This window comes from Hylobates moloch, unplaced genomic scaffold (genome assembly GCF_009828535.3).
Source record: "Hylobates moloch isolate HMO894 unplaced genomic scaffold, HMol_V3 SCAFFOLD_12, whole genome shotgun sequence".
In the NCBI taxonomy this organism is placed as follows: Eukaryota; Metazoa; Chordata; class Mammalia; order Primates; family Hylobatidae; genus Hylobates; species Hylobates moloch.
The window spans coordinates 55,474,575-55,493,941 of NW_026652287.1; the positions used below are offsets into that span (position 1 = coordinate 55,474,575).

Genomic DNA, 19,367 nt, shown 5'->3' on the forward strand with positions numbered 1-19,367 from the left:
AAGTCTCAGCTCACTTCTTAATTAGCTGTAATTCCCTGTGCATTTTACCCTACCTACTTTAGCCTGTTTTTCTGTTCATAAAAAGCACTAATGCTAAGCGGGGATGGGGGTCGGGGCGGGGGTGGGGGTGGTATGGGGAGAGTGCCGGTGCTTTATCCAATCATTGGCGCTGGCGCGGGAACCGCCCAATCAAGCGCGCGGTTGAAAAGGAGGGCGTGGTTTCCGGCGTTTGGCTGGGCCTTTGTGTCTCGCTCCTACCAGAGCCTGGGATCCCTCTCTGCTCTTCTGCGTTCTCCACCTCGGCAGCCCTTGGTGACTCTGTGACGGCCTCTGTTGCCCTGTGATCTGCAGGTGCGGAGAGACGCACAGCTAAGATGTCAGCACATCCTGGAAGCTGGGAAAGGGTGAGTGTGCGGGGTTGGGGCATCCCGAGAGGGGAGAGCGGGCTGTGAAACCGGCGGGCTCCTCACCGCTCCCGGGTTTCCGACCTGAGTCCCTGCTGGCGCAGTTCCACCCCAGGCCCCTCTAGCCGCAAGATGGCGGCTGGGCCCCCAGCCAGGACCCCCGCGTTCAGCCCCGTCCCTGTGGCGCCCTGTCTGGAGCTCCCTGGGCAGCTCGGCACGCAGCCCCGAGTATTTCCCAGATTGTTCAGGGATGCCAGGCGGGTCATCAGGGCAGAATCCTGACTCGGTGTGTGCGTGGCAGGAGCTGCGGCAGGTGGGGCTCCCAAGTCTCTTTTCTTAAACATTTTGTTTGTTTGAGACAGAATCTTGCCCCGTCGCCCAGGCTGGAGTGCAGTGGCGCGATCACTGCAACCTTCGCCTCCCAGACTCAAGCGATTCTCGTGCCTCAGCCCTCCGAAAAGCTGGGATTACATACCTGCGCCACCACGCCTGGCTAGTTTTGTATTTCTAGTAGAGAAGTGGTTTTGCCATGGTGGAAGCTGGTGTGGAACTCCTGGCCTCAAGTGATCCGCCCGCCTCGGCCTGACCGGGAAATAGAAGCCTGAACTCAGTGAGTCCAAGCTAAGGATAGTTTAGTTCTGCCTGCGGAGCCTCTCCTGCAGATGTCCGAGCCTGCTCACAGTAGCCATGGACAGAGCCTTTATGCTTAGAGAAGCTACAGAGCCCTGAAAACCTATACATCCACAGGCAGATGCAGTTGGGATTGGCACAAAAATGGGGTTGGGAGGCTTTTTCTGGGAATAGAGTTATTGTTCTGAGGTTGTTTCTAGATTTTGTGATACATGACACATTTAGATTTAGGTAAGTAGATTTTTTTTTTTTTTTTTTGTGCCAGAGTCTCATTCTGTTACCCAGGCTGTAGTACAGGGGCGCGATCTCGGCACACTGCAACCTCTGTCTCCCAGATTCAAGCGATCCTGCAGGCTCCCTAGTAGCTGGGACTACAAGCAGGCGACCCGACGCCTAGCTAATTTTTGCGAGGTTTCACCATTTTGGCCAGGCTGCTCTCCAACTCTGGACAAGAGGTGATCCACCCACCTCGGCCTTCCAAAGTGCTGGAATTACAGGTGTGAGCCACTGTGTCTAGCAAGAAGTTAATTTTTTTTTTTTTTTTTTTAGACGGAGCTGCTCTCAGTCGCCCAGGCTGGAGTGCAGTGGTGCGATCTCGGCTCACTGCAGCCTCCGCCTCCCGGGTTCAAGCGATTCTCTTGCCTCAGCCTCCCGAGTAGCTGGGATTACAGGCACCTGTCGTCATGCGCAGCTAATGAAGTTACTTAATTTTAAAGGAGTATTGCAACAAGGGGAAAGTACCAGCTATAAGATATTGGAGAATTTTAAAGGTTAGAGAGAAAAGGACTTTCTTTCATAAGAAGAAAACAACGTCAGAAAAAAAGTGGGAAGGGAAGGGAGGGATAGAACATGGTGAAAGCAGATGCTAGATTAGGGAATATTTTACCCAGAAGTCAGCCTGGTTTTTTTGTTGTTGTTTGTTTTTTTGTGAGATGGGGTCTCGCCCTGTTGCCTAGGCTGGCGTGCACTGGCGCGATCTCCGCTCACTGCAGCCTCCGCCTCCCAGGTTCGAACAATTCTCCCACCTCAGCCTCTCAGGTAGCTGGGATTACAGGCGCACCACCATGCCCAGCTAATTTTTTGTATTTTTAGTAGAGACGGGGTTTCACCACGTTGGCCAGACTGGTCCAGAACTCCTGACCTTAGGTGATCCACCCTCCTTGGCCTCCCAAAAGTGCTGGGATTACAGGCATGAGCCGCTACACCCGGCCAAGTCAGCCTGTTTTTAAGAGGAACATAGGCCGAGTGCGGTATTTTTAATATAAAAATACAAAAAATCAGCCGGGCTTGGTGGCACGCTGTATTCCCAGCTATTCGGGAAGCTGAGGCAGAATAACTTGAATCTGGGAGGTGGAGGTTGCAGTGAGCCGAGATTGTACCACTGCACTCTAGCCTGGTGACAGAGCGAGACTCGGTCTCAAAGAAAAAAGAGGAACATAAAGAGGGGTTGTGGTTGGGTCAAAATTTGGGAGCCTGAGGAAATAAAGAAACCTAAGCAAAGTTTGATTAACAGGTATTTTGTTCTGACTGCTAAAGAGGAATTTATTAATTATTTATAAGGCAAAAAAAAATAGTAATTTAGACAGTCTGTGGCTTCATGATATCAAAAATAGGAAGAGTGTTTCTTTGCAATAAGATGCTCTTGAAAAACACAAAGGTTCAGGAATTTCTTTAATCACTGCTCTTACCTGCCCACTTCGTCTTCCACCATGAGTTTTCCTTGCCCTGTACGTTTCTTACATTTAGCTTTTCCTGACTTGTATCTTTTATAATAAACTGGTAAATGTAAGTATAATGCTTTTGTTTTGTTTTGTTTTTTGAGACGGAGTCTTGCTCTGTTGCCCAGGCTGGAGTGCAGTGGCGTGATCTCGGCTCACTGCGAGCTCCGCCTCCTGGGTTCACGCCATTCTCCTGCCTCAGCCTTTCCGAGTAGCTGGGACTGCAGGCGCCCGCCACCACGCTCGGCTAATTTTTTTTTTTTTTGTATTTTTATTAGAGACAGGGTTTCACCGTGGTCTTGATCTCCTGACCTCATGATCCACCCGCCTCGGCCTCCCAAAGTGCTGGGATTACAAGCGTGAGCCACTGTGCCCGGCCGCAAGTATAATGTTTTGCTAAGTTCTGTGAGTAGCTGTATCATTATTTAATTTGAGAAGATTATGAGAGCCCCCAATTTATAGGAACTGGCTCAGAAGTATAGATGAGACCCTAGGAATTGTGACTGGGATCTGCAGTGGTGGCAGTGTTGTGGGACTGAGCCCTGAACTGGAAGGGTCTACGCTGACTCGAGGTATCAGAATTGAGTTATTGGACAACCAGTTGGTGTTGGAGAATTGGTTGCTGTTCAGCAAACTCCACACATTTGTTGTCAGAAAAAGAATATCACAGATATTTGAGCTGGAGGGAGACTCTTGGTTTCTCTGGGAAGGGGAACTCTGTTCTGCACACAGGCTGTCACAATTCACATTGTCCTGTGATTCCAGATCTCTTCCCAGGGTGAAAGGGGACTGAGGGCTTGGAAGAAAGGAGTTCTGAAAACAGACTCCCTGCCCTCAACCTGCTACCACCAATGATTTCCACCTACTGATGAACATACCCACTAGGAATGGGCGTGGCCAGAACCTTCACAAAACAAGAGGACTTGACCTGAGGAATTACTCTATAGTGGCTTTACCTCTAAAATTTCTCACCAAAGAATTACACAAGTGCCTAGAGGACTCCTGGATTATCCCTACCACAAACCCTGAACTTGAAGCAGCAACCTGGTCTCTCTATCACCCTGGGCTTGTGGACTACCAATCATAATCTCATCCACCTGCATGGACACAGGAATATGTCAGAACATAGCCCTGCCTGAATCAGTATCTATAGCATAAACCAGTCTTTCCAGCTACCATGCACTGTCCCCCACTCACAGGTCATTGATAGCACCTTTCCCTCTTCTGTCTTTTACTTTTCTACAAACCCTTTCTGATGTGCACAGTGTGCCTCAGGTGCCTGAATCCAGCACCTACTGGGAGTCAGATGCCCATGAGTTCAAGATTATGGCCCTAGACCTGGCTGTCGTAAGAACAGATAAAAATTAGAAATACAGGCCGGGCGCAGTGGCTCAAGCCTGTAATCCCAGCACTTTGGGAGGCTGAGGCAGGCGGATCACGAGGTCAGGAGATCGAGACCATCCTGGCTAATCCGGTGAAACCTTGTCTCTACTAAAAATACAAAAAAATGAGTCGGGCATGGTGCCAGGCACCTGTAGTCCCAGCTACTTGGGAGGCTGAGGCAGGAGAATGGCGTGAACCCGTGAGGCGGAGCTTGCAGTGAGCCGAGATTGCGCCACTGCACTCCAGCCTGGGCGACAGAGCAAGACTCTGTCTTAAAAAAAAAAAAAAAAAAAAATTAGAAATACAGGCTTCATCCTTGAAAATAAAAGATTTTTCTCTTTCCTTTTCTTAAAGCATTTACTTTAGAAAACTTTTATATTTATTTATTTTTATGTTTTTTTTGAGACAGTCTTGCTCTGTCACCCAGGCTGGAGTGCAGTGGCACAATCTCTGCTTACTGCAACCTCCACCTCCTGGGCTCAAGCAGTTCTGCCTTATCCTCCCAAGTAGCTGAGATAACAGGCGTGCGCTACAATGCCTGGCTAATTGTTTTTTTATTTTTTATTTTTTTTGAGATGTAGTTTCGCTCTTGTCCCCCAGGCTGAAGTGCAGTGGTGTGATCTCGGCTCACTGCAACCTCCACCTCCCTGGTTCAAGCGATTCTTCTGCCTTAACCTCCTGAGTAGCTGGGATTACAGGCGCATGCCACCACGGCCAGCTAATTTTGTATTTTTTGTAGAGATAGGTTTCTCCCATGTTGGTCAGGCTGGTCTCGAGCTCCCGACCTCAGGTGATCCGCCTGCCTTGGCCTCCCAGACTGCTGGGATTATAGGCATGAGACATCACGCCTGGCCCTAATTTTTTGTACTTTTAGTAGAGATGGAATTTCACCATGTTGGCTGGGCTGGTCTCGAACTCCTGACCTCAGGTAATGCACCTGCCTCGGACTCCAAAAGTCCTGGGATTACAAGCGTGAGCCACTGTACCTGGCCAGAAAACTTTTATATAATTCTTTTCTGCCTCCTTGAAATATATACAAATTATTCTAACTGCTAAATAGGGTTTTTGTCAGTATTTTTGACTCAGGACTGTCTGTTTTTAGAACCTAGGAATCATTTATTTAAAATGTAAATAGCAAAGAAAATAGAGCTTTATTCCATTTTCTGTTGGAAGATAGGAGTTTATCTTCAGCACAGTCCTGGTTCCAGGTTTCAAAACTACCTCTCATGAAGACATAAGTTTATTTTTCCTTTAATTATAGGCAATTAGCACCCAGAGAAGACCTCCAATTTTTAGGTGAATTTAAGATAAACTGTATGTGACCAATGGTGCTGTCAGTTCTTCCACTTGAGAACTAATTATGGTGGCTATTTGCAATTGTCTTTGCAATCTCTTAGCAGTTTGCTTATAATGCCCTTCACATTCTGGAGTAATTCTGTAATAATTTTTTTTTCTGTTCTCCAATTGTGTATAATTTTTCTGAGGCTTCAGATAATTCTGTTTATAATTATGTTTCTCTAAGTTTGTCCAGAATTACTAAACAGGATATGAACACATACTGTGCCCACCATGCTACATTCTGTATGGACCAGTCACAACACACAATTGTGCAATTGGGCTTCCATTTACAACACACAATTGTGCAGTAAAGTGCACACTGCCCTCAAAGTCTGCAGGCAGAATGGCCTTTCTTCATATTTGGGATCTACAATCATTAATAGCACACTTTTACCAGATTTCTACAAAAATTACTATAGGGCAACAATTAACTATTCCAGCTCTGTCTTTCTATCCCCCTGGCATCTTCAGATGCGAAACTCTTTCAAATACCATTTGGCCTGAAAACTCAACCAGGTTCACACATTTGCATCGAGTAAGCCTGAGAATCTAAACATTTTGCTTATTCTCTTGTCCAAATGCCTATGCATGTGACAAGGGTGCCTTTGGCTTGCTTTTCTGCTCTCCTAAACCTAAACCTGCAGTTCCAAATTTTGAGTGCAGCTAATGGGGTTCTCCATTCTGTGTTGGAGCAATCTTCATGTGGGGATTTCTCCTCTACTTTTCCTCTCCTCACTGTAACACAATATGGAGCCAAGTTAATGGTACCTAGAATCCACACGTAAGGGCTGAAATCCACCTGGGATTCACAAGACAGGGCCAGGCTTTGGATCTTGTCCAGTGAAATTTTGAGATTGTGTGAGGAGCTCCTGGTATAAACTGAATCTGGTGGCAGAATCTCTTAAGTGTAAAGGAAGCACATTAGCCGAGGGAAGGCAGGGCCACAACTGTCCAGAGCCATGAATGCATGAATGCAACCCCATCTCCTATGTGTGAATTGTATTACTGGAGAAAGTTTTTGTTGTTGTTGTTTTTTATTTATTTATTTTTTTATGAGACAGAGTCTCTGTTGCCAGGCTGGAGTGCAGTGGCATGACCTCGGCTCACTGCAACCTCTGCCTCCCGGGTTCAAGTGATTCTCCTGCCTCAGCCTCCCAACTAGCTGGGATTACAGACTCTCGTTTCCTGATACTTGGGTGAAGAACAAGTAGGAGGTCTGGAGGCTCAAACTGATAGGTAAACAAATTGCTTTTATTATTATTATTATTTGCCATTAGAAGAACAGGTGAAACAGTCATGGACTCTACTATTCAGGAATTATTATTCTAGAGCTAATAAATACATGGTTGAATTAAGAGTAATGTGATCAGAATGAAGAAGGGAGTTGCACAGATGACTTAGGTTTATTTGGGACACTGCTCTTATGTTGTTGTGAGTTCTGATGTCACCGCCTGAAGGGACATCATAGACAGAAGAGTTGTTACAATTATTTCTATTGCTTTTCCCTTGTTAAGAATCGTTTCTAATATAGTATTTCTAGAAAGTACTACATGTTTTGGTTAAGTCGGTTGTTAGTGTGTCGTGCAAAATAGAGAAGAGGCTTAAACCATTAAAATCAGAAAAATTCTGGGAGTCAAGTTCTTGTTGGTCCAGCTTAGAAAAGATAGGACACAAAATAAGCGAGCAGCACAGAGAAGAGAAGCTGAGGGCCACCTCCCTGCCCCAGCCCTATCCAGACCTACGCTCTTTAAGCCTTGTCCAGGTCTGGCCCCACCCTGAAATCACCCCTCACAGAACTAATTAGGACTAATTAGAGGAGATCAAACTCCTGTTTGGAACAACTGTTGGATCTGCAGAAGTGTAAAACGGGTGTTCACTCTTGGTGTCTCTTCAGAGCTGGAGCTCACAATTTTTCCAAACCTAAAAGCAAATAAATGAGAGCAAAGGAGTATACATTTGGAATCTTAATGTCTTTCTTTCTCAATGAAACCAGTGCTTACATTTTACACAGCAACCTGTTTTACACTTCTGCAGATCCAATAATTGTTCCACAGTCATGAGAAAGTAAATAGAAACACAGCAATTAAGTCTCTCTACTTACCCCTTCCTTTCTATATCCCTCCCATCTGTCTGTATTTAGCTTTTATAGTGATAGGGAAACCAGAAGAAATAGCCTAAGCCATCATCTAAATCCTACTGGGAATTATGAGACACTTAGTACCCACCTTTCAAAATTTTTTGAGGCTTAACTGACACCACGCGAGCTTCCCAGCACAGCACATTACATCATACTTGGTGAGCACATAGTACAAGCTCAATAAACACTGTATTAATGTATGTGTACATGTTGTTCAAATGCAGATGTAGACATTACTACATTCTTCAGCCTTCTGTAAACTTTAAAAAGCTGGCAACCATGTGATCCTTTGAGACAGTGACTTGTGGTCTTCACTGTAACAAAAAGTATTTGTGTTGCAATAAAGGTATTAGATGTAAGGGACTCTGTGTGCTATGCTTTCTCTGAGTGCTGGAGAGCAACATCAGCATTAACAGGGAACTTTCGATAAACAAGCCAATTTCTGGACCCCTCCAAAACCTGCAGAATCACATTAGCTAGGAGTGGCTCAGAATACCAAATGAGCTATATGCACATCGAAGCTTGAGAAGCAATGGTCAGCTAAGTGGTTCTTAGCCCAGGCTTCCAGTTAGGATACATGACAAGTTTGAAGAAATACCAGTACCTGTGTCTTCCCTACAGGTTATGTTTTTTCCTGATTAGATTCAGATTTTTATTTACTTTTCTCTCCACCAATATCACGGCAGTAATTATGGGCCCATCTGTGCATTGGCCTCTGGATCCAATTTGTCTAATTACAGCTGACACTAATTTTATTCATCTGGCTAAGGTGTTTTCTGCCAAGTTTCTTCACTATAAAGTTATTTTTCTCTTTATTATGAATGAGTATCTTGGAGGGATGGATTTCCTAAGTGAGGTTTATAAATTGTCACATTTAATTGAAAAGCTCTGTTTCTTTTTCTTTTTAGGTTTTTTTGTTTGTTTTTTGCTTATGGCTTGCTTTGGAAAACAAATCTCATATTTGTTGACTGTAGATATCAGCTTTTGAAACTGGAAGTTCTAAAAAAGGTGTCAGTTTTGTAGGTTTTTATTTTATTTCATCTTTATTTTACAAGCATACACTTTATTTTCTGTATTTTCAGAGAAAGAACAAAAATTAATATTTAACTAATATATCATCTTAAAAATCTAAAATATAACATGGCACATAAAGCCAAAAAAAAAATTTTTTTTTTTTTTTGAGACAGAGTCTTACTTTGTCGCCCAGGCTATAGTGCAGTGGCACGATCTCAGCTCACTGTAACCTTAACCTCCTGGGTTCAAGCAATTCTCCTGTCTCAGCCTCCCGAGTAGCTGGTACTACAGGTGCATGCCACCATGCCTGGCTAATTTTTGTATTTTTACTAGAGACGGCGTTTCACTATATTGGTCATGCTGGTCTCAAACTCCTGACCTCAGGTGATCCACCTACCTTGGCCTCCTAAAAGTACTGGGATTACAGGCATGAGCCACTGTGCCTGGCCAAAGCAAAAAAATTTTTAAAAACACCCGATTCAGTAACAATAGCTCTTAAGTTAGTTTATATCGTTAAATGTTTTGATCTTTGTCCTTGTTTTAGGAAACACAAAAAAGCATACACAAAGAGGCTTATAATTTTTATATAATTTAAAATATTTCTTCATTTAAACAGAAATGTTTTACTTTCCCACTTTTCATGTGTACATAGTTACCATTTCTGTGGGTGTGTGCATAAAATATAAGCATCATTTGATCAATTTTCTGTTGTTGCCTTGTTTATATTAATCTTCCCAGTTATGAAAACTGCTCTGGATGTTGTTTTACAGTTATCTCTGTATATTGGCTCGTAAATCCTTTTGAGATAAATTTCAAGTCAGATAAATAGGGGTAAAACGGAAAGCTCGGCTGGGTGTGGTGGCTCACGCCTGTAATCTCAGCACTTTGGGAGGCTGAGGCGGGCAAATCATGAGGTCAGGAGTCCGAGACCAGTCTGGCCAACATGGTGAAACCCCATCTCTACTGAAAATACAAAAACTTAGCTGGGCGTGCTGGCGGGCGCCTATAATCCTAGCTACTCGGGAGGCAGAGGCAGGAGAATTGCTTGAACCTGGGAGGCGGAGGTTGCACTGAGCCAAGATTACACTACTGCACTCCATCCTGGCGACAGAGCAAGACTCCATTTAAAAAAAAAAAAAATACAGGCCAGGCACGGTGGCTCACGCCTGTAATCCCAGCACTTTGGGAGGCTGAGGCGGGTGGATCACGAGGTCAGGAGATTGAGACCATCCTGGCTAACATGGTGAAACCCCATCTCTACTAAAAATACAAAAAATTAGCCGGGCATGGTGGCAGGCGCCTCTAGTCCCAGCTACTTGGGAGGCTGAGGCAGGAGAATGGCGTGAACCCGGGAGGCAGAGCTTGCAGTGAGCCAAGATCGCGCCACTGCACCCCAGCCTGGGCGACAGAGCGAGACTCAGTCTCAAAAAAAAAAAAATACAAAAATAGCACTCAAAAATGTATATTTTTATATTGATTCCTGTTTATATTTTGTTTTATATGTACATATTTATGCTAGTTTTGTGAATCTTATATTCTATTTCCACAGAATTAGTGAATATATTCGAAATATTACTGTGTTTAAAAGTATCTTATTTAGTAACTCAGGTCACTCATAAGTCAGAACCAGTTCTCTTAACTTTCTTATTTCATCTTGGGTCAAATTAGGAACTCTGCCCTTGACTGCATGATCAATGTGTTATTTATTTTTATTACAGAAACTGTTGACATTCAGGGATGTGGTCATCGAATTCTCTCTGGAGGAGTAAAAATACCTGAACCCTTCTCAGCAGAATATGTATAGAGATGTGATGTTAGACAACTATACATACGTTGTCTCTGAGTCGGAATAACTTGCCTTCAGAATAGCTAATGTCTAATAACTATGATACCTTACCTTGTTTTAACCTGATTGTCTCTCTTAGCTGAGAGAGCCAGACAGACTCCATTTTGGTTTCTTCACTTGCAGCCCCCTTACCCGCCTCCCTTAAGGGCATAACCAGTGCAAGCTGACTCCAAGCACATCCAGGAATACACTTACTGATAAGATACTGAGGCAAGCTGTACCAGCAGCTCCTGGGAATGCGCTCGAAGCCCCTGCGTTTATCACTTTGTGATAGTTTAAGCCCCTGCACCTGAAACTGTTTATTTTTTCTGTAACTGTTTCTGTAACCATTTATCTTTTTAACTTTTTGCTTGTTCTGCTTCTGTAAAATTGCTTCAGCTAGGCTCCCCCCTCCCTTTGTAGACCTAGGTATAAAAGGAAATCTAGCCCCTTCTTTGGGGCCGACAGAATTTTGAGCGCTAGCTGTCTCTCGGTCCCTGGCAATAAAGGACTCCTGAATTAGTCTCAGAGTGTGGCGTTTCTCTACAAATTGCTGGGTTACAACATAACAAGGGCTTTATTTCTTTCCTTTTTAGAATGTCTCCTTGGGAGGTAGTGCTTTGTCTGAATGAATTTCAGAGTCTTGCTTTCAGGGAAAAAAAAAATGTAAGTTTGTTGATGTAGAAAAAAATCTTCCTAGTGTTTCCAGCCCTCCCCCTTAGTTTTGATTCATTCAAACTTGAAAATGATGCGCAAAATTTCTAAACATAAAATACTTCCTACATATTCTAAAGAAGCTGGTAGGAAACAGTATTTTGGGGAATAATTTTTAAAAATCTTATATAATGTCCCCTTTTCTCTACTGAGCTCAGTACTGAGCTGGAAATTACAGATCCTCCAGCATGAGTCATCTGACTTTTTATTAAAAAACAGGTCTTGCCGTCTCTAAGCTGGACCTGGTGACATTTTTGGAGGGAAAGAAAGAGCCCTGGACTGTGAAGAGTGAGGAGACCATAGCTGCACAGCCAGGTAAGTGGGAGTAAAGATGGTAGGTGGCCTGGGTGAGAGGTTCAAAGGTCAATAAGCCAGATTTTTTTTTTGTCTTCCATTATTTTATTATAATATATATATATATGTTTAGATCTGTTTTATGTACAACAATTGATTCTATCAGATAATCAGACCAAGGCATTCCATTGGTAATTTTCCCTCAAATCAATTCAGGTGAAATTAGATATTTATGCACTTCCTGGGCTATCGAAACTTGAGATTTCATTATCAGCTTCAGTTCTGAAGCCATACACACAATTCAAAGTATACATTAACTAGGTTAAGTCAATAAAAGTGGGCTGAAAGAAACCACAGGATTCAAATAATGAAACCGTGTATTTTGTTTGCCTGAGAGTCACAATGTGAACAGCAAGTATTTCGCATATCTCATAGCTCTTCAGTGTAGAGGGAGTGGCTTCTGAACGTAAGGTCACTGCACAGCAGGTGGGCAAACAGCTGGTGTGGCCTCCTGGAGGCTTCACCCAGTGCTGATTTCTTCTCTGCCTCTCCTTTTTTAGGTTGTATTTTTTCATCTTTCATCTTTCCTCTTTTTTTTTTTTCCTTGAGATAGAGTCTTGCTCTGTTGCCGAGGCTGGAGTGCAATGGTGCAGTCTCAGCTCACTGCAACCTCTGAATCCTGAGTTCAAGTGATTCTCATGCTTCAGCCTCTGAATAGTTGGGATTACAGTTGTGCGCCACGATGCCTGGCTAATTCTTTGTATTTTTTTTAGTAGAGACAGGGTTTTGCCATGTTGGCCAGTCTGGTCTCGAACTCCTGACCTCAAGTGATCCTCATGCCTCAGCCTCCCAAAGTGTTGGAATTACAGGTGTGAGCCACTGTGTCTGGCCTCATTTCCTATATTCCTATTTTTTTATCCCTTTCTGTCTCTTTCTTTCTATGTGCCTTTCCCACTTTCTCTCGTCCTTTTTTTTTTTTTTTTTTGTATTTCTCTCTTCCTCCTCTCTTTCCGTTTGTTTCTTTTTAATTTTTTTTTCGTTGTAGAACTTGGTTTCTTTTTTCCTTCCTTCCTATCTTTCTTTCTTCTTTTCTTCCCTCCTTTCCTCCCACCTGTTTTCTTTCCTACTACATGAGCATGCCATGGTGCCTGGCTAAATTTTTTATTTCTTGTAGTAGAGACGAGGCCTCACTATGTTCCCAGGGCTGGCGTCAAGCTCCTATGCTCAACTAGTTCTTCCATTTCAGCTTCCCAAAGTGTTGGGATTATAGGTTTGAGCCACCATGTTCGGTCCTCTTTTTATTTTCTTTTTTCCTTTTCATTCTTCCTTTTTTTTTTGCTCTCTCTCTTGCTGCTTGCTTGCTTCTTTCCTTCATTTCTTTCTTTATTCTACATTTTTCTTTTTTTCTTTTTCTTTTTTTTTTTTTTCGAGATGGAGTTTCACTTTTGTTGCCCAGCCTGGAGTGCAATGGCGTGATCTCGGCTCACCGCAACCTCTACCTCCTTGGTTCAAGTAATTCTCCTGCGTCAGCCTCCCAAGTAGCTGGGATTATAGGCATGTGCCACCACGTCCAGGTAATTTTTTACTTTTAGTAGAGACGGGGTTTCTCCATGTTGGTCAGGCTGGTCTCGTCACGTCAGGTGATCCACCCCCTCAGCCTCCCAAAGTGCTGGGATTACAGGTGTGAGCCACTGCACCCGGCTCTTTTTTTCTTTTCTTTTTTTTTTTTTTTTGCAATAGAGTCTCACTCTGTCACCCAGAGCTAGGTGGGAAGCTCTCAGACTTAGTCGCCAGAGGGACAGCTTTGGGTGTGAGCACCACACGTGACCTGCAGGGTGGACCCAGTGGCTTCCTGGTCACGCCGTCAGGTGACCAGATGTGGGCTGCGAGCTGTGGCCAGTACTTGTGGCTGCTGGCCTCACGTTTGGGTTGATCAGAGGTTCAAAGCTTAGGAAGGTAGGTTGGCGGACTTAGAGGCTAGCCACTGAGGTGGGCCACCTTGGGGGGAATAAGTTTCCAACGGGGACAGCTTCAGGCCGCGAGCGCCACACGTGGCCCAGGTTGGAACCGGTGGGCTTCTGCCTCTGCCATCAGCCGGCTTCTCCTTCTGGCTGCCAGGTCTACAAGATGTCAGCCACAAGCGTAGGACTTGGTCACCAGCTTAAAATGTTTAAGGGGGACCAGATGGCTCTCGCCGGTGCAGTACCACTTAGGTCCACCAGAAAAGTTCAGTGATGGCTCACTGTGCCCTCCACCTTCCTGGGCTCATCCAGGTGATCCTCCCATTTTGGCCTCCCAAATAGCTGGGGATCTGGGGATAGTTCTGTGTTTTGTTTGTTTTTTTCTAGCCCCACTTTTAGTTTGTTTCCACAGTACATTGAGTTTTGTTGGTTTTTGTTTTTTGGGTTTTTTCTTTTTCTCTCTCTCATGCTCCTTCCTGTATGCTGAAGTTGCTGTTGTTTTAGATTTCTTTCACCTAGGCTTAAGTGCAGTTACGTGATCACAGCTAACTACAGCCTCGACCTCCCTGGGCTCAGGTGATCCTTCTATCTCAGACACCCTGCTTCCTTAGTAGCTGGGACTAAAGGTATACGGCACCACACTGGCACATTATTTTGCATATCTTGCTTTTTATTTTTGTAGAGATGGGGTTCCATCATGTTTTCCAGGCTGATCTCAAACTCCCGTGGCCAAGCGATCTGCTGGCCTCGGCCTCTCAAGGTACTGAGCTTACAGGCGTGAGCCACCATGACTGGTTCTATCTCTATCCATCTGTCTACCTACCTACCTACCTGTAATCAATCTATCATCTATCTCTCTCTTTTTTTTTTTTTTTCTTAAGAAGAGACGTGGTCTTGCTATGTTTTTCAGGCTCTGGTTTTATATATATATATATACACACACACACACATATATATGTGTATATATATGTATATGTATGTATGTATATATACACAAACACACACACAAATATATACACACACACACAAATATATATTTTTAATTATTATTTTTTAATATAGGTGTTGTCTCACCATGTGGCCCCCAGGATAGTCTCAAACTCCTGTGCTCAAAGTATTCTTCTGCCTTGACCTCCCAAAGTGCTGGGATTACAGGCATGCGCCACTGGTCTGGTCATATTTTTGATGTGTTGATTCTTTCCAGTCCAGATGTATAATCTCATCCCTGAACATGTCTGACGGTGTGATTATGACATGTGACTTTATCCAGCAACAGAGTGAGTTGATGCTCCCGCCTGAGCCCAGCCCACAGAAAGGATTGTGACATATCGTTGGACCCAGAATTGAGGTAATGTAACTATTCTACTGCCTTGGCACTGCCCACAGAAGACATTGTGACATATCGCTGGGTCTTGTACCCAGGTGGTGTGAATCTTCTCTTCTGCCTTGGCTCTTCCACAGGGGGCATTGTGTCATATCGCTGGGCCCCACACATAGGTTATGTGACTCTTCTGCCTGTGCCCTGCTCATGTGGCCCATTGTGACATACTGTTGGGTCCAAAACCTAGGTGATGTAACTCTACTGCTTAGGCCCTGCCTACAGAGGACATTGTGACATATCCCTGCATCCATCACACAGGTAATGCAGCTCTCTTCTGCTTGGCCCCTACTCACAGAAAGGATTTTGACGTATCACAGGGCTCAGCACCTAGCTAACATGACTTTTCTCCTCTTCCTAGGTTTCTGCCCACAGGGGATATTGTGACATGTCACTGGGCCTAATACTAAGGTGACAGTACTCTTGTCATGGCACTGCTCTCAGCAGGCGTGGTGATATATTACTGGGCCCAGAACAAATGTGATATGAGTCTCCTGCCTGGACCCTGCCTACAAGGTGCATTGTGACATATCTGGACCCTTTGACTATTTTATTTTATTTACTGTATTATATTTTATTTATTTTAATTTTATTTTTGAGACAGAATCTCACTCTGTCACCTAGGATGGAGTGCAGTGGCATGATCTCTGCTCACTTCAACCTTTGCCTCCTGGGTTCAAGTGATTCTTCTGCCTCAGCCTCCTAAGTAGCTGAGACTACAGGTGTGTGCCACCATGTCTGGCTAATTTTTGTGTTTTTAGTAGAGACAAGATATCACCCTGTTGGCCAGGCTGATATCAAACTCCTGACCTCAGCCAGTCCACCCGCCTTGACCTCCCAATGTGCTGAGATTACAGGTGTGAACCATTGCTCTTGGCACCCTTTGACTATTTTATGTGACTCTTCTCTCTTACCTGGTTGTTGATCAAATGGGCCCAGCACCAAGGTGATATGACTCTCCTCTCCTGCCTGGGCCTTGCCCACAGAAGAGAGAGTGACTTACTGCTGAATTTAGCATACAGGTGATATGATTCTTCTGCTGACTCCCAGAAGTCACTGTAACATATATCTGGGCCCATCGCTGAGGTTGTGTGACTCTCTTCTCCCTGGGACCTGTCCACAGTAGGGATTGTGACATATTGCTTGGCAAAGCACCTACATTATGTGACTTTTTATTTATTTATTTTTTTAAGACAGAGTTTCGCTCTTGTTGCCCAGGCTGGAGTGCAATACCACGATCTTGGCTCAGCTGGGATTACAAGCATGTACCACCGCGCTTGGCAAATTTTTTTTATATTTTCAGTAGAGATGGGATTTCTCCATGTTAGTCAGGCTGGTCTCGAACTCCCAACCTCAGGTGATCTGCCTGCCTTGGCCTCCCAAAGTACTGGGATTCCAGGCGTGAGCCACTGCACCTAGCTTCGATATGACTGTCTTCTTATGCCAGGGCCCTGCCGACTGGAGTGATTTTGACACATAGCTGGGGCCACCTCAGATGTTATGTGACTCCACACTTCTTCCTGAGCCCTATCTATGAGGCGCACTGTGTCTTATCTCTGAGACCGTTAATTAGGTAATGTAACTTTTTTTTTTTTTTGAGACAGAGTCTGGCTCTGTCACCCTGGCTGGAGTGCAGTGGTGCGATCTTGGTTCACTGCAACTTCCGCCTCCTGGGTTCAAGTGATTCACCTGCCTCAGCCTCCTGAGTAGCTGGGATTATAGGCACACATCAACACAGCCAGCTAATTTTTGTATTTTTAGTAGAGACGAAGTTTCACCATGTTGGCCAGGCTGGTCTCGAACTCCTGACCTCAAGTGATCCACCTGCCTTGGCCTGCCAAAGTGCTGGGATTACAGGCATGGGCCACCACACCTGGCTGATGTAACTCTTTTGTTTGGACTGCCTTCTTGGGGTATTGTGGTATATTGCTGGGCCCAGAATCTAGGTGATGTGACTCTGCTGTTCCATCTCTGCACAAAAAGGGATTGTGACATACCACTGGGTCAAGAACCTAGATGAGGTGACTCTCCTCTCCACCCTGGGACCTGCACACATTGTGTACTAAGACATATCACTGAGTCTTAACACCTAGGCAATGCAACTCTCCTGCATGGGCCCTGCCCATAGGGGTATTATGAAATATCTTTCTATTAATCACCTAGGTGATGCGACACTTCTCTTCTACCTGGGAACTGCCAAAACAAGTATTGGTACATATCACTGGGCCCAGCACATAGGTGATGTGACTCTTTTCTCATGCATGGGCTCTGCACACTGGGGTGTTTGTTACATATAGTTGGGCCTAAACCCTAGGTCGTGTGATTCTTTTATTTTCCTGAGCTGTACTCACAGAGAGCATTTTGACATATTTTTGGGCCCATAATTTAGATGATGTGACTCTCTTGGGTGGGCCCTCCCCAGAGTGGGTATTGTGACATATTGCTGAGCCCATTATATAGGTGATGTGACTGTCTTGCATGGGCCCTCCACATAAGGGGTAGTGTGACATATTGCTGAGCCCAGTACATGGGTGATGTGACTCATAGTTCTCTGGTTTGGGCTTTGCCCAAGCAGGGATTGTGATGTGTTGCTGGACTCACCACCTACGTGTTGTGACTCTCCTCTTCTGCCTAAGCCCTGCATGCATTGTGTGTTGTGACATATGCCTGGATTCAACACCTAGGTGATACAACTTTATGGCATGGGAACCACCCACAGAAGTATTGTATCATCTTTCCATCACTTAGGTGATATGATTCTTTTATTTTTCCTGTTTCTGGCATATTTTGGGTATAGTGACATCATTGAGTTCAACACCCATGAAATGGGAGGCTTCTGCCTGAGCCCAGCACATAAGTGGCCTTGTGACATATCTTTGTATCCATTATCCTAGGAGATTTAACTCTCCTTTTTGCCTGCACCTTGACCACTGGGAAGATTGTGGCAAATCACCGGTCTCAGCAATCAGGTGATGTGATTTTCCTGCCTGGTCCTTGCCCGCAGATGATTGTAACATATCACTGGGCCTAGCATCCAGGTGATGTGACTCTGCTGACTGTGTTCTGCTTTCAAGAGGAGATTGTAACATATCCCTAATCAAGCACCCAGGTGGTGTGACACTTCTGCCCTATCCCTGCCCTCAGAGATGATTGTGACATATCATTGCCCCAAAAGGCAGGTGATGTGAGTCTTTTGGTCAATCCCTCTTCACTGGTGGGATTGTGATGCATATCGTATCCAAACTTACAGGGGCAATATGACTCTCATACCTCTAAACAACCAATAGCAGATACACTATCTCTCATAGCCAGGGTCAGGAAAATGAGTAATGTCTTGGGTTTCTTCTTTGTATGAAGGTCATAAAGAATTAACACTCTGTCACATGCTGTGTAAAGTCATCAAGAGGTACAGGGAATGTCCTAACAGAACTCAGCACACAGGGAGGTTGTGACACTCATATGCATAGCCTGACAACAGTAAAGACTGTCATCCTTCCACATAAACACAGCTCACTGTTGAGGTTCTGAATCTCATACCCAGATGCAGTCGAAAGTTAGAAAATTAAATCTCATGTTAATTCGATCCATAGAGAGGTTAGTGTCTCTGAGACCAAGATTCAGCACACCTGTGAGTCAGTGACTTCATTAAAATGACACAATTTGCAGGAAGGATTGACGTTCTCATGCACAAATCCAGACCATCATTGAGATTGTCACTCAGGTACTTACACCCAACATACAGAGGGTATTATGTCTCATACCTAGAACTAAGAAGTGTGTGAAATTGTTAATCTCATACCTCGACCTTAATTCAGGTGTGTTTGTGACATACACCTTTTTTAAGCACCTAAGTGATTTGATTCTCCTGCCTGGGCCCAACAGATGGGATTGTGCCATATTTCTGGACCCAGCATTTAGGTGATGTGAGTCTATTCTCTTGTCTTAGTGCTTTCCACAGAGAACACTGGACATATCACAGGGCCTAGTGCCCAGGTGATATGACTTTCCTCTACTTCTTAGGCTTTTCCTAAGGAGGTATTATAATATATTGCTGGGTCAGAACCTAGGTCGTGTGACTCTCCTCTGCTGCCTGGTTCCTGTTGTACATTGTGTATTGTGACATGTGGCTTGTTCTAACACCTCGGTGATGTGAATCTCCTGCATGTGCCCTGCCCACAGAGGTATTGTAACATATCTTTTTATTCATCACCTAGATGATGTAACTCTTTTTCTGCCTGGGCCCTGCCAAAAGGGAGGATTGCAGCATATCACTGGGCCCAGCACCTAGGTGATGTGATCCTCCTGTTTTCCCTGTGCCTCAAATATTTTGGATATTGTAAAATATTACTAGGCCCACTACCTATGAGATTGCATGCTCCTGCCTGGGCTCTGCCCACAGGGACCTTGTGACATATATCTGCGTCCATGACCTAAAAGGTGACACTTCTTGCCTGTACCATGCCCTGCACAGGAAAGATTGTGACATATTCCTGGAACCAGACACCAGGTGATATGGCTTTTCTGCCTGTGTCTTGCCCCCAGGGAGCATTGTGACATAGTGCTTAGCTCAG

The 19,367-nt window shown here is 44.6% G+C and overlaps 1 long non-coding RNA gene across 1 annotated transcript; it reads left to right on the forward strand.

Annotated features, from left to right (window-relative positions):
- Nucleotides 1-223: 223 nt before the first annotated feature.
- Nucleotides 224-19,311, forward strand: LOC116478806 (uncharacterized). Its single transcript, XR_009209051.1, has 5 exons — nucleotides 224-404; nucleotides 3,031-3,157; nucleotides 6,550-6,709; nucleotides 11,383-11,478; nucleotides 14,623-19,311. It is a non-coding gene; the product is annotated as an uncharacterized LOC116478806 (long non-coding RNA).
- The last annotated feature ends 56 nt before the right edge of the window (nucleotides 19,312-19,367 follow it).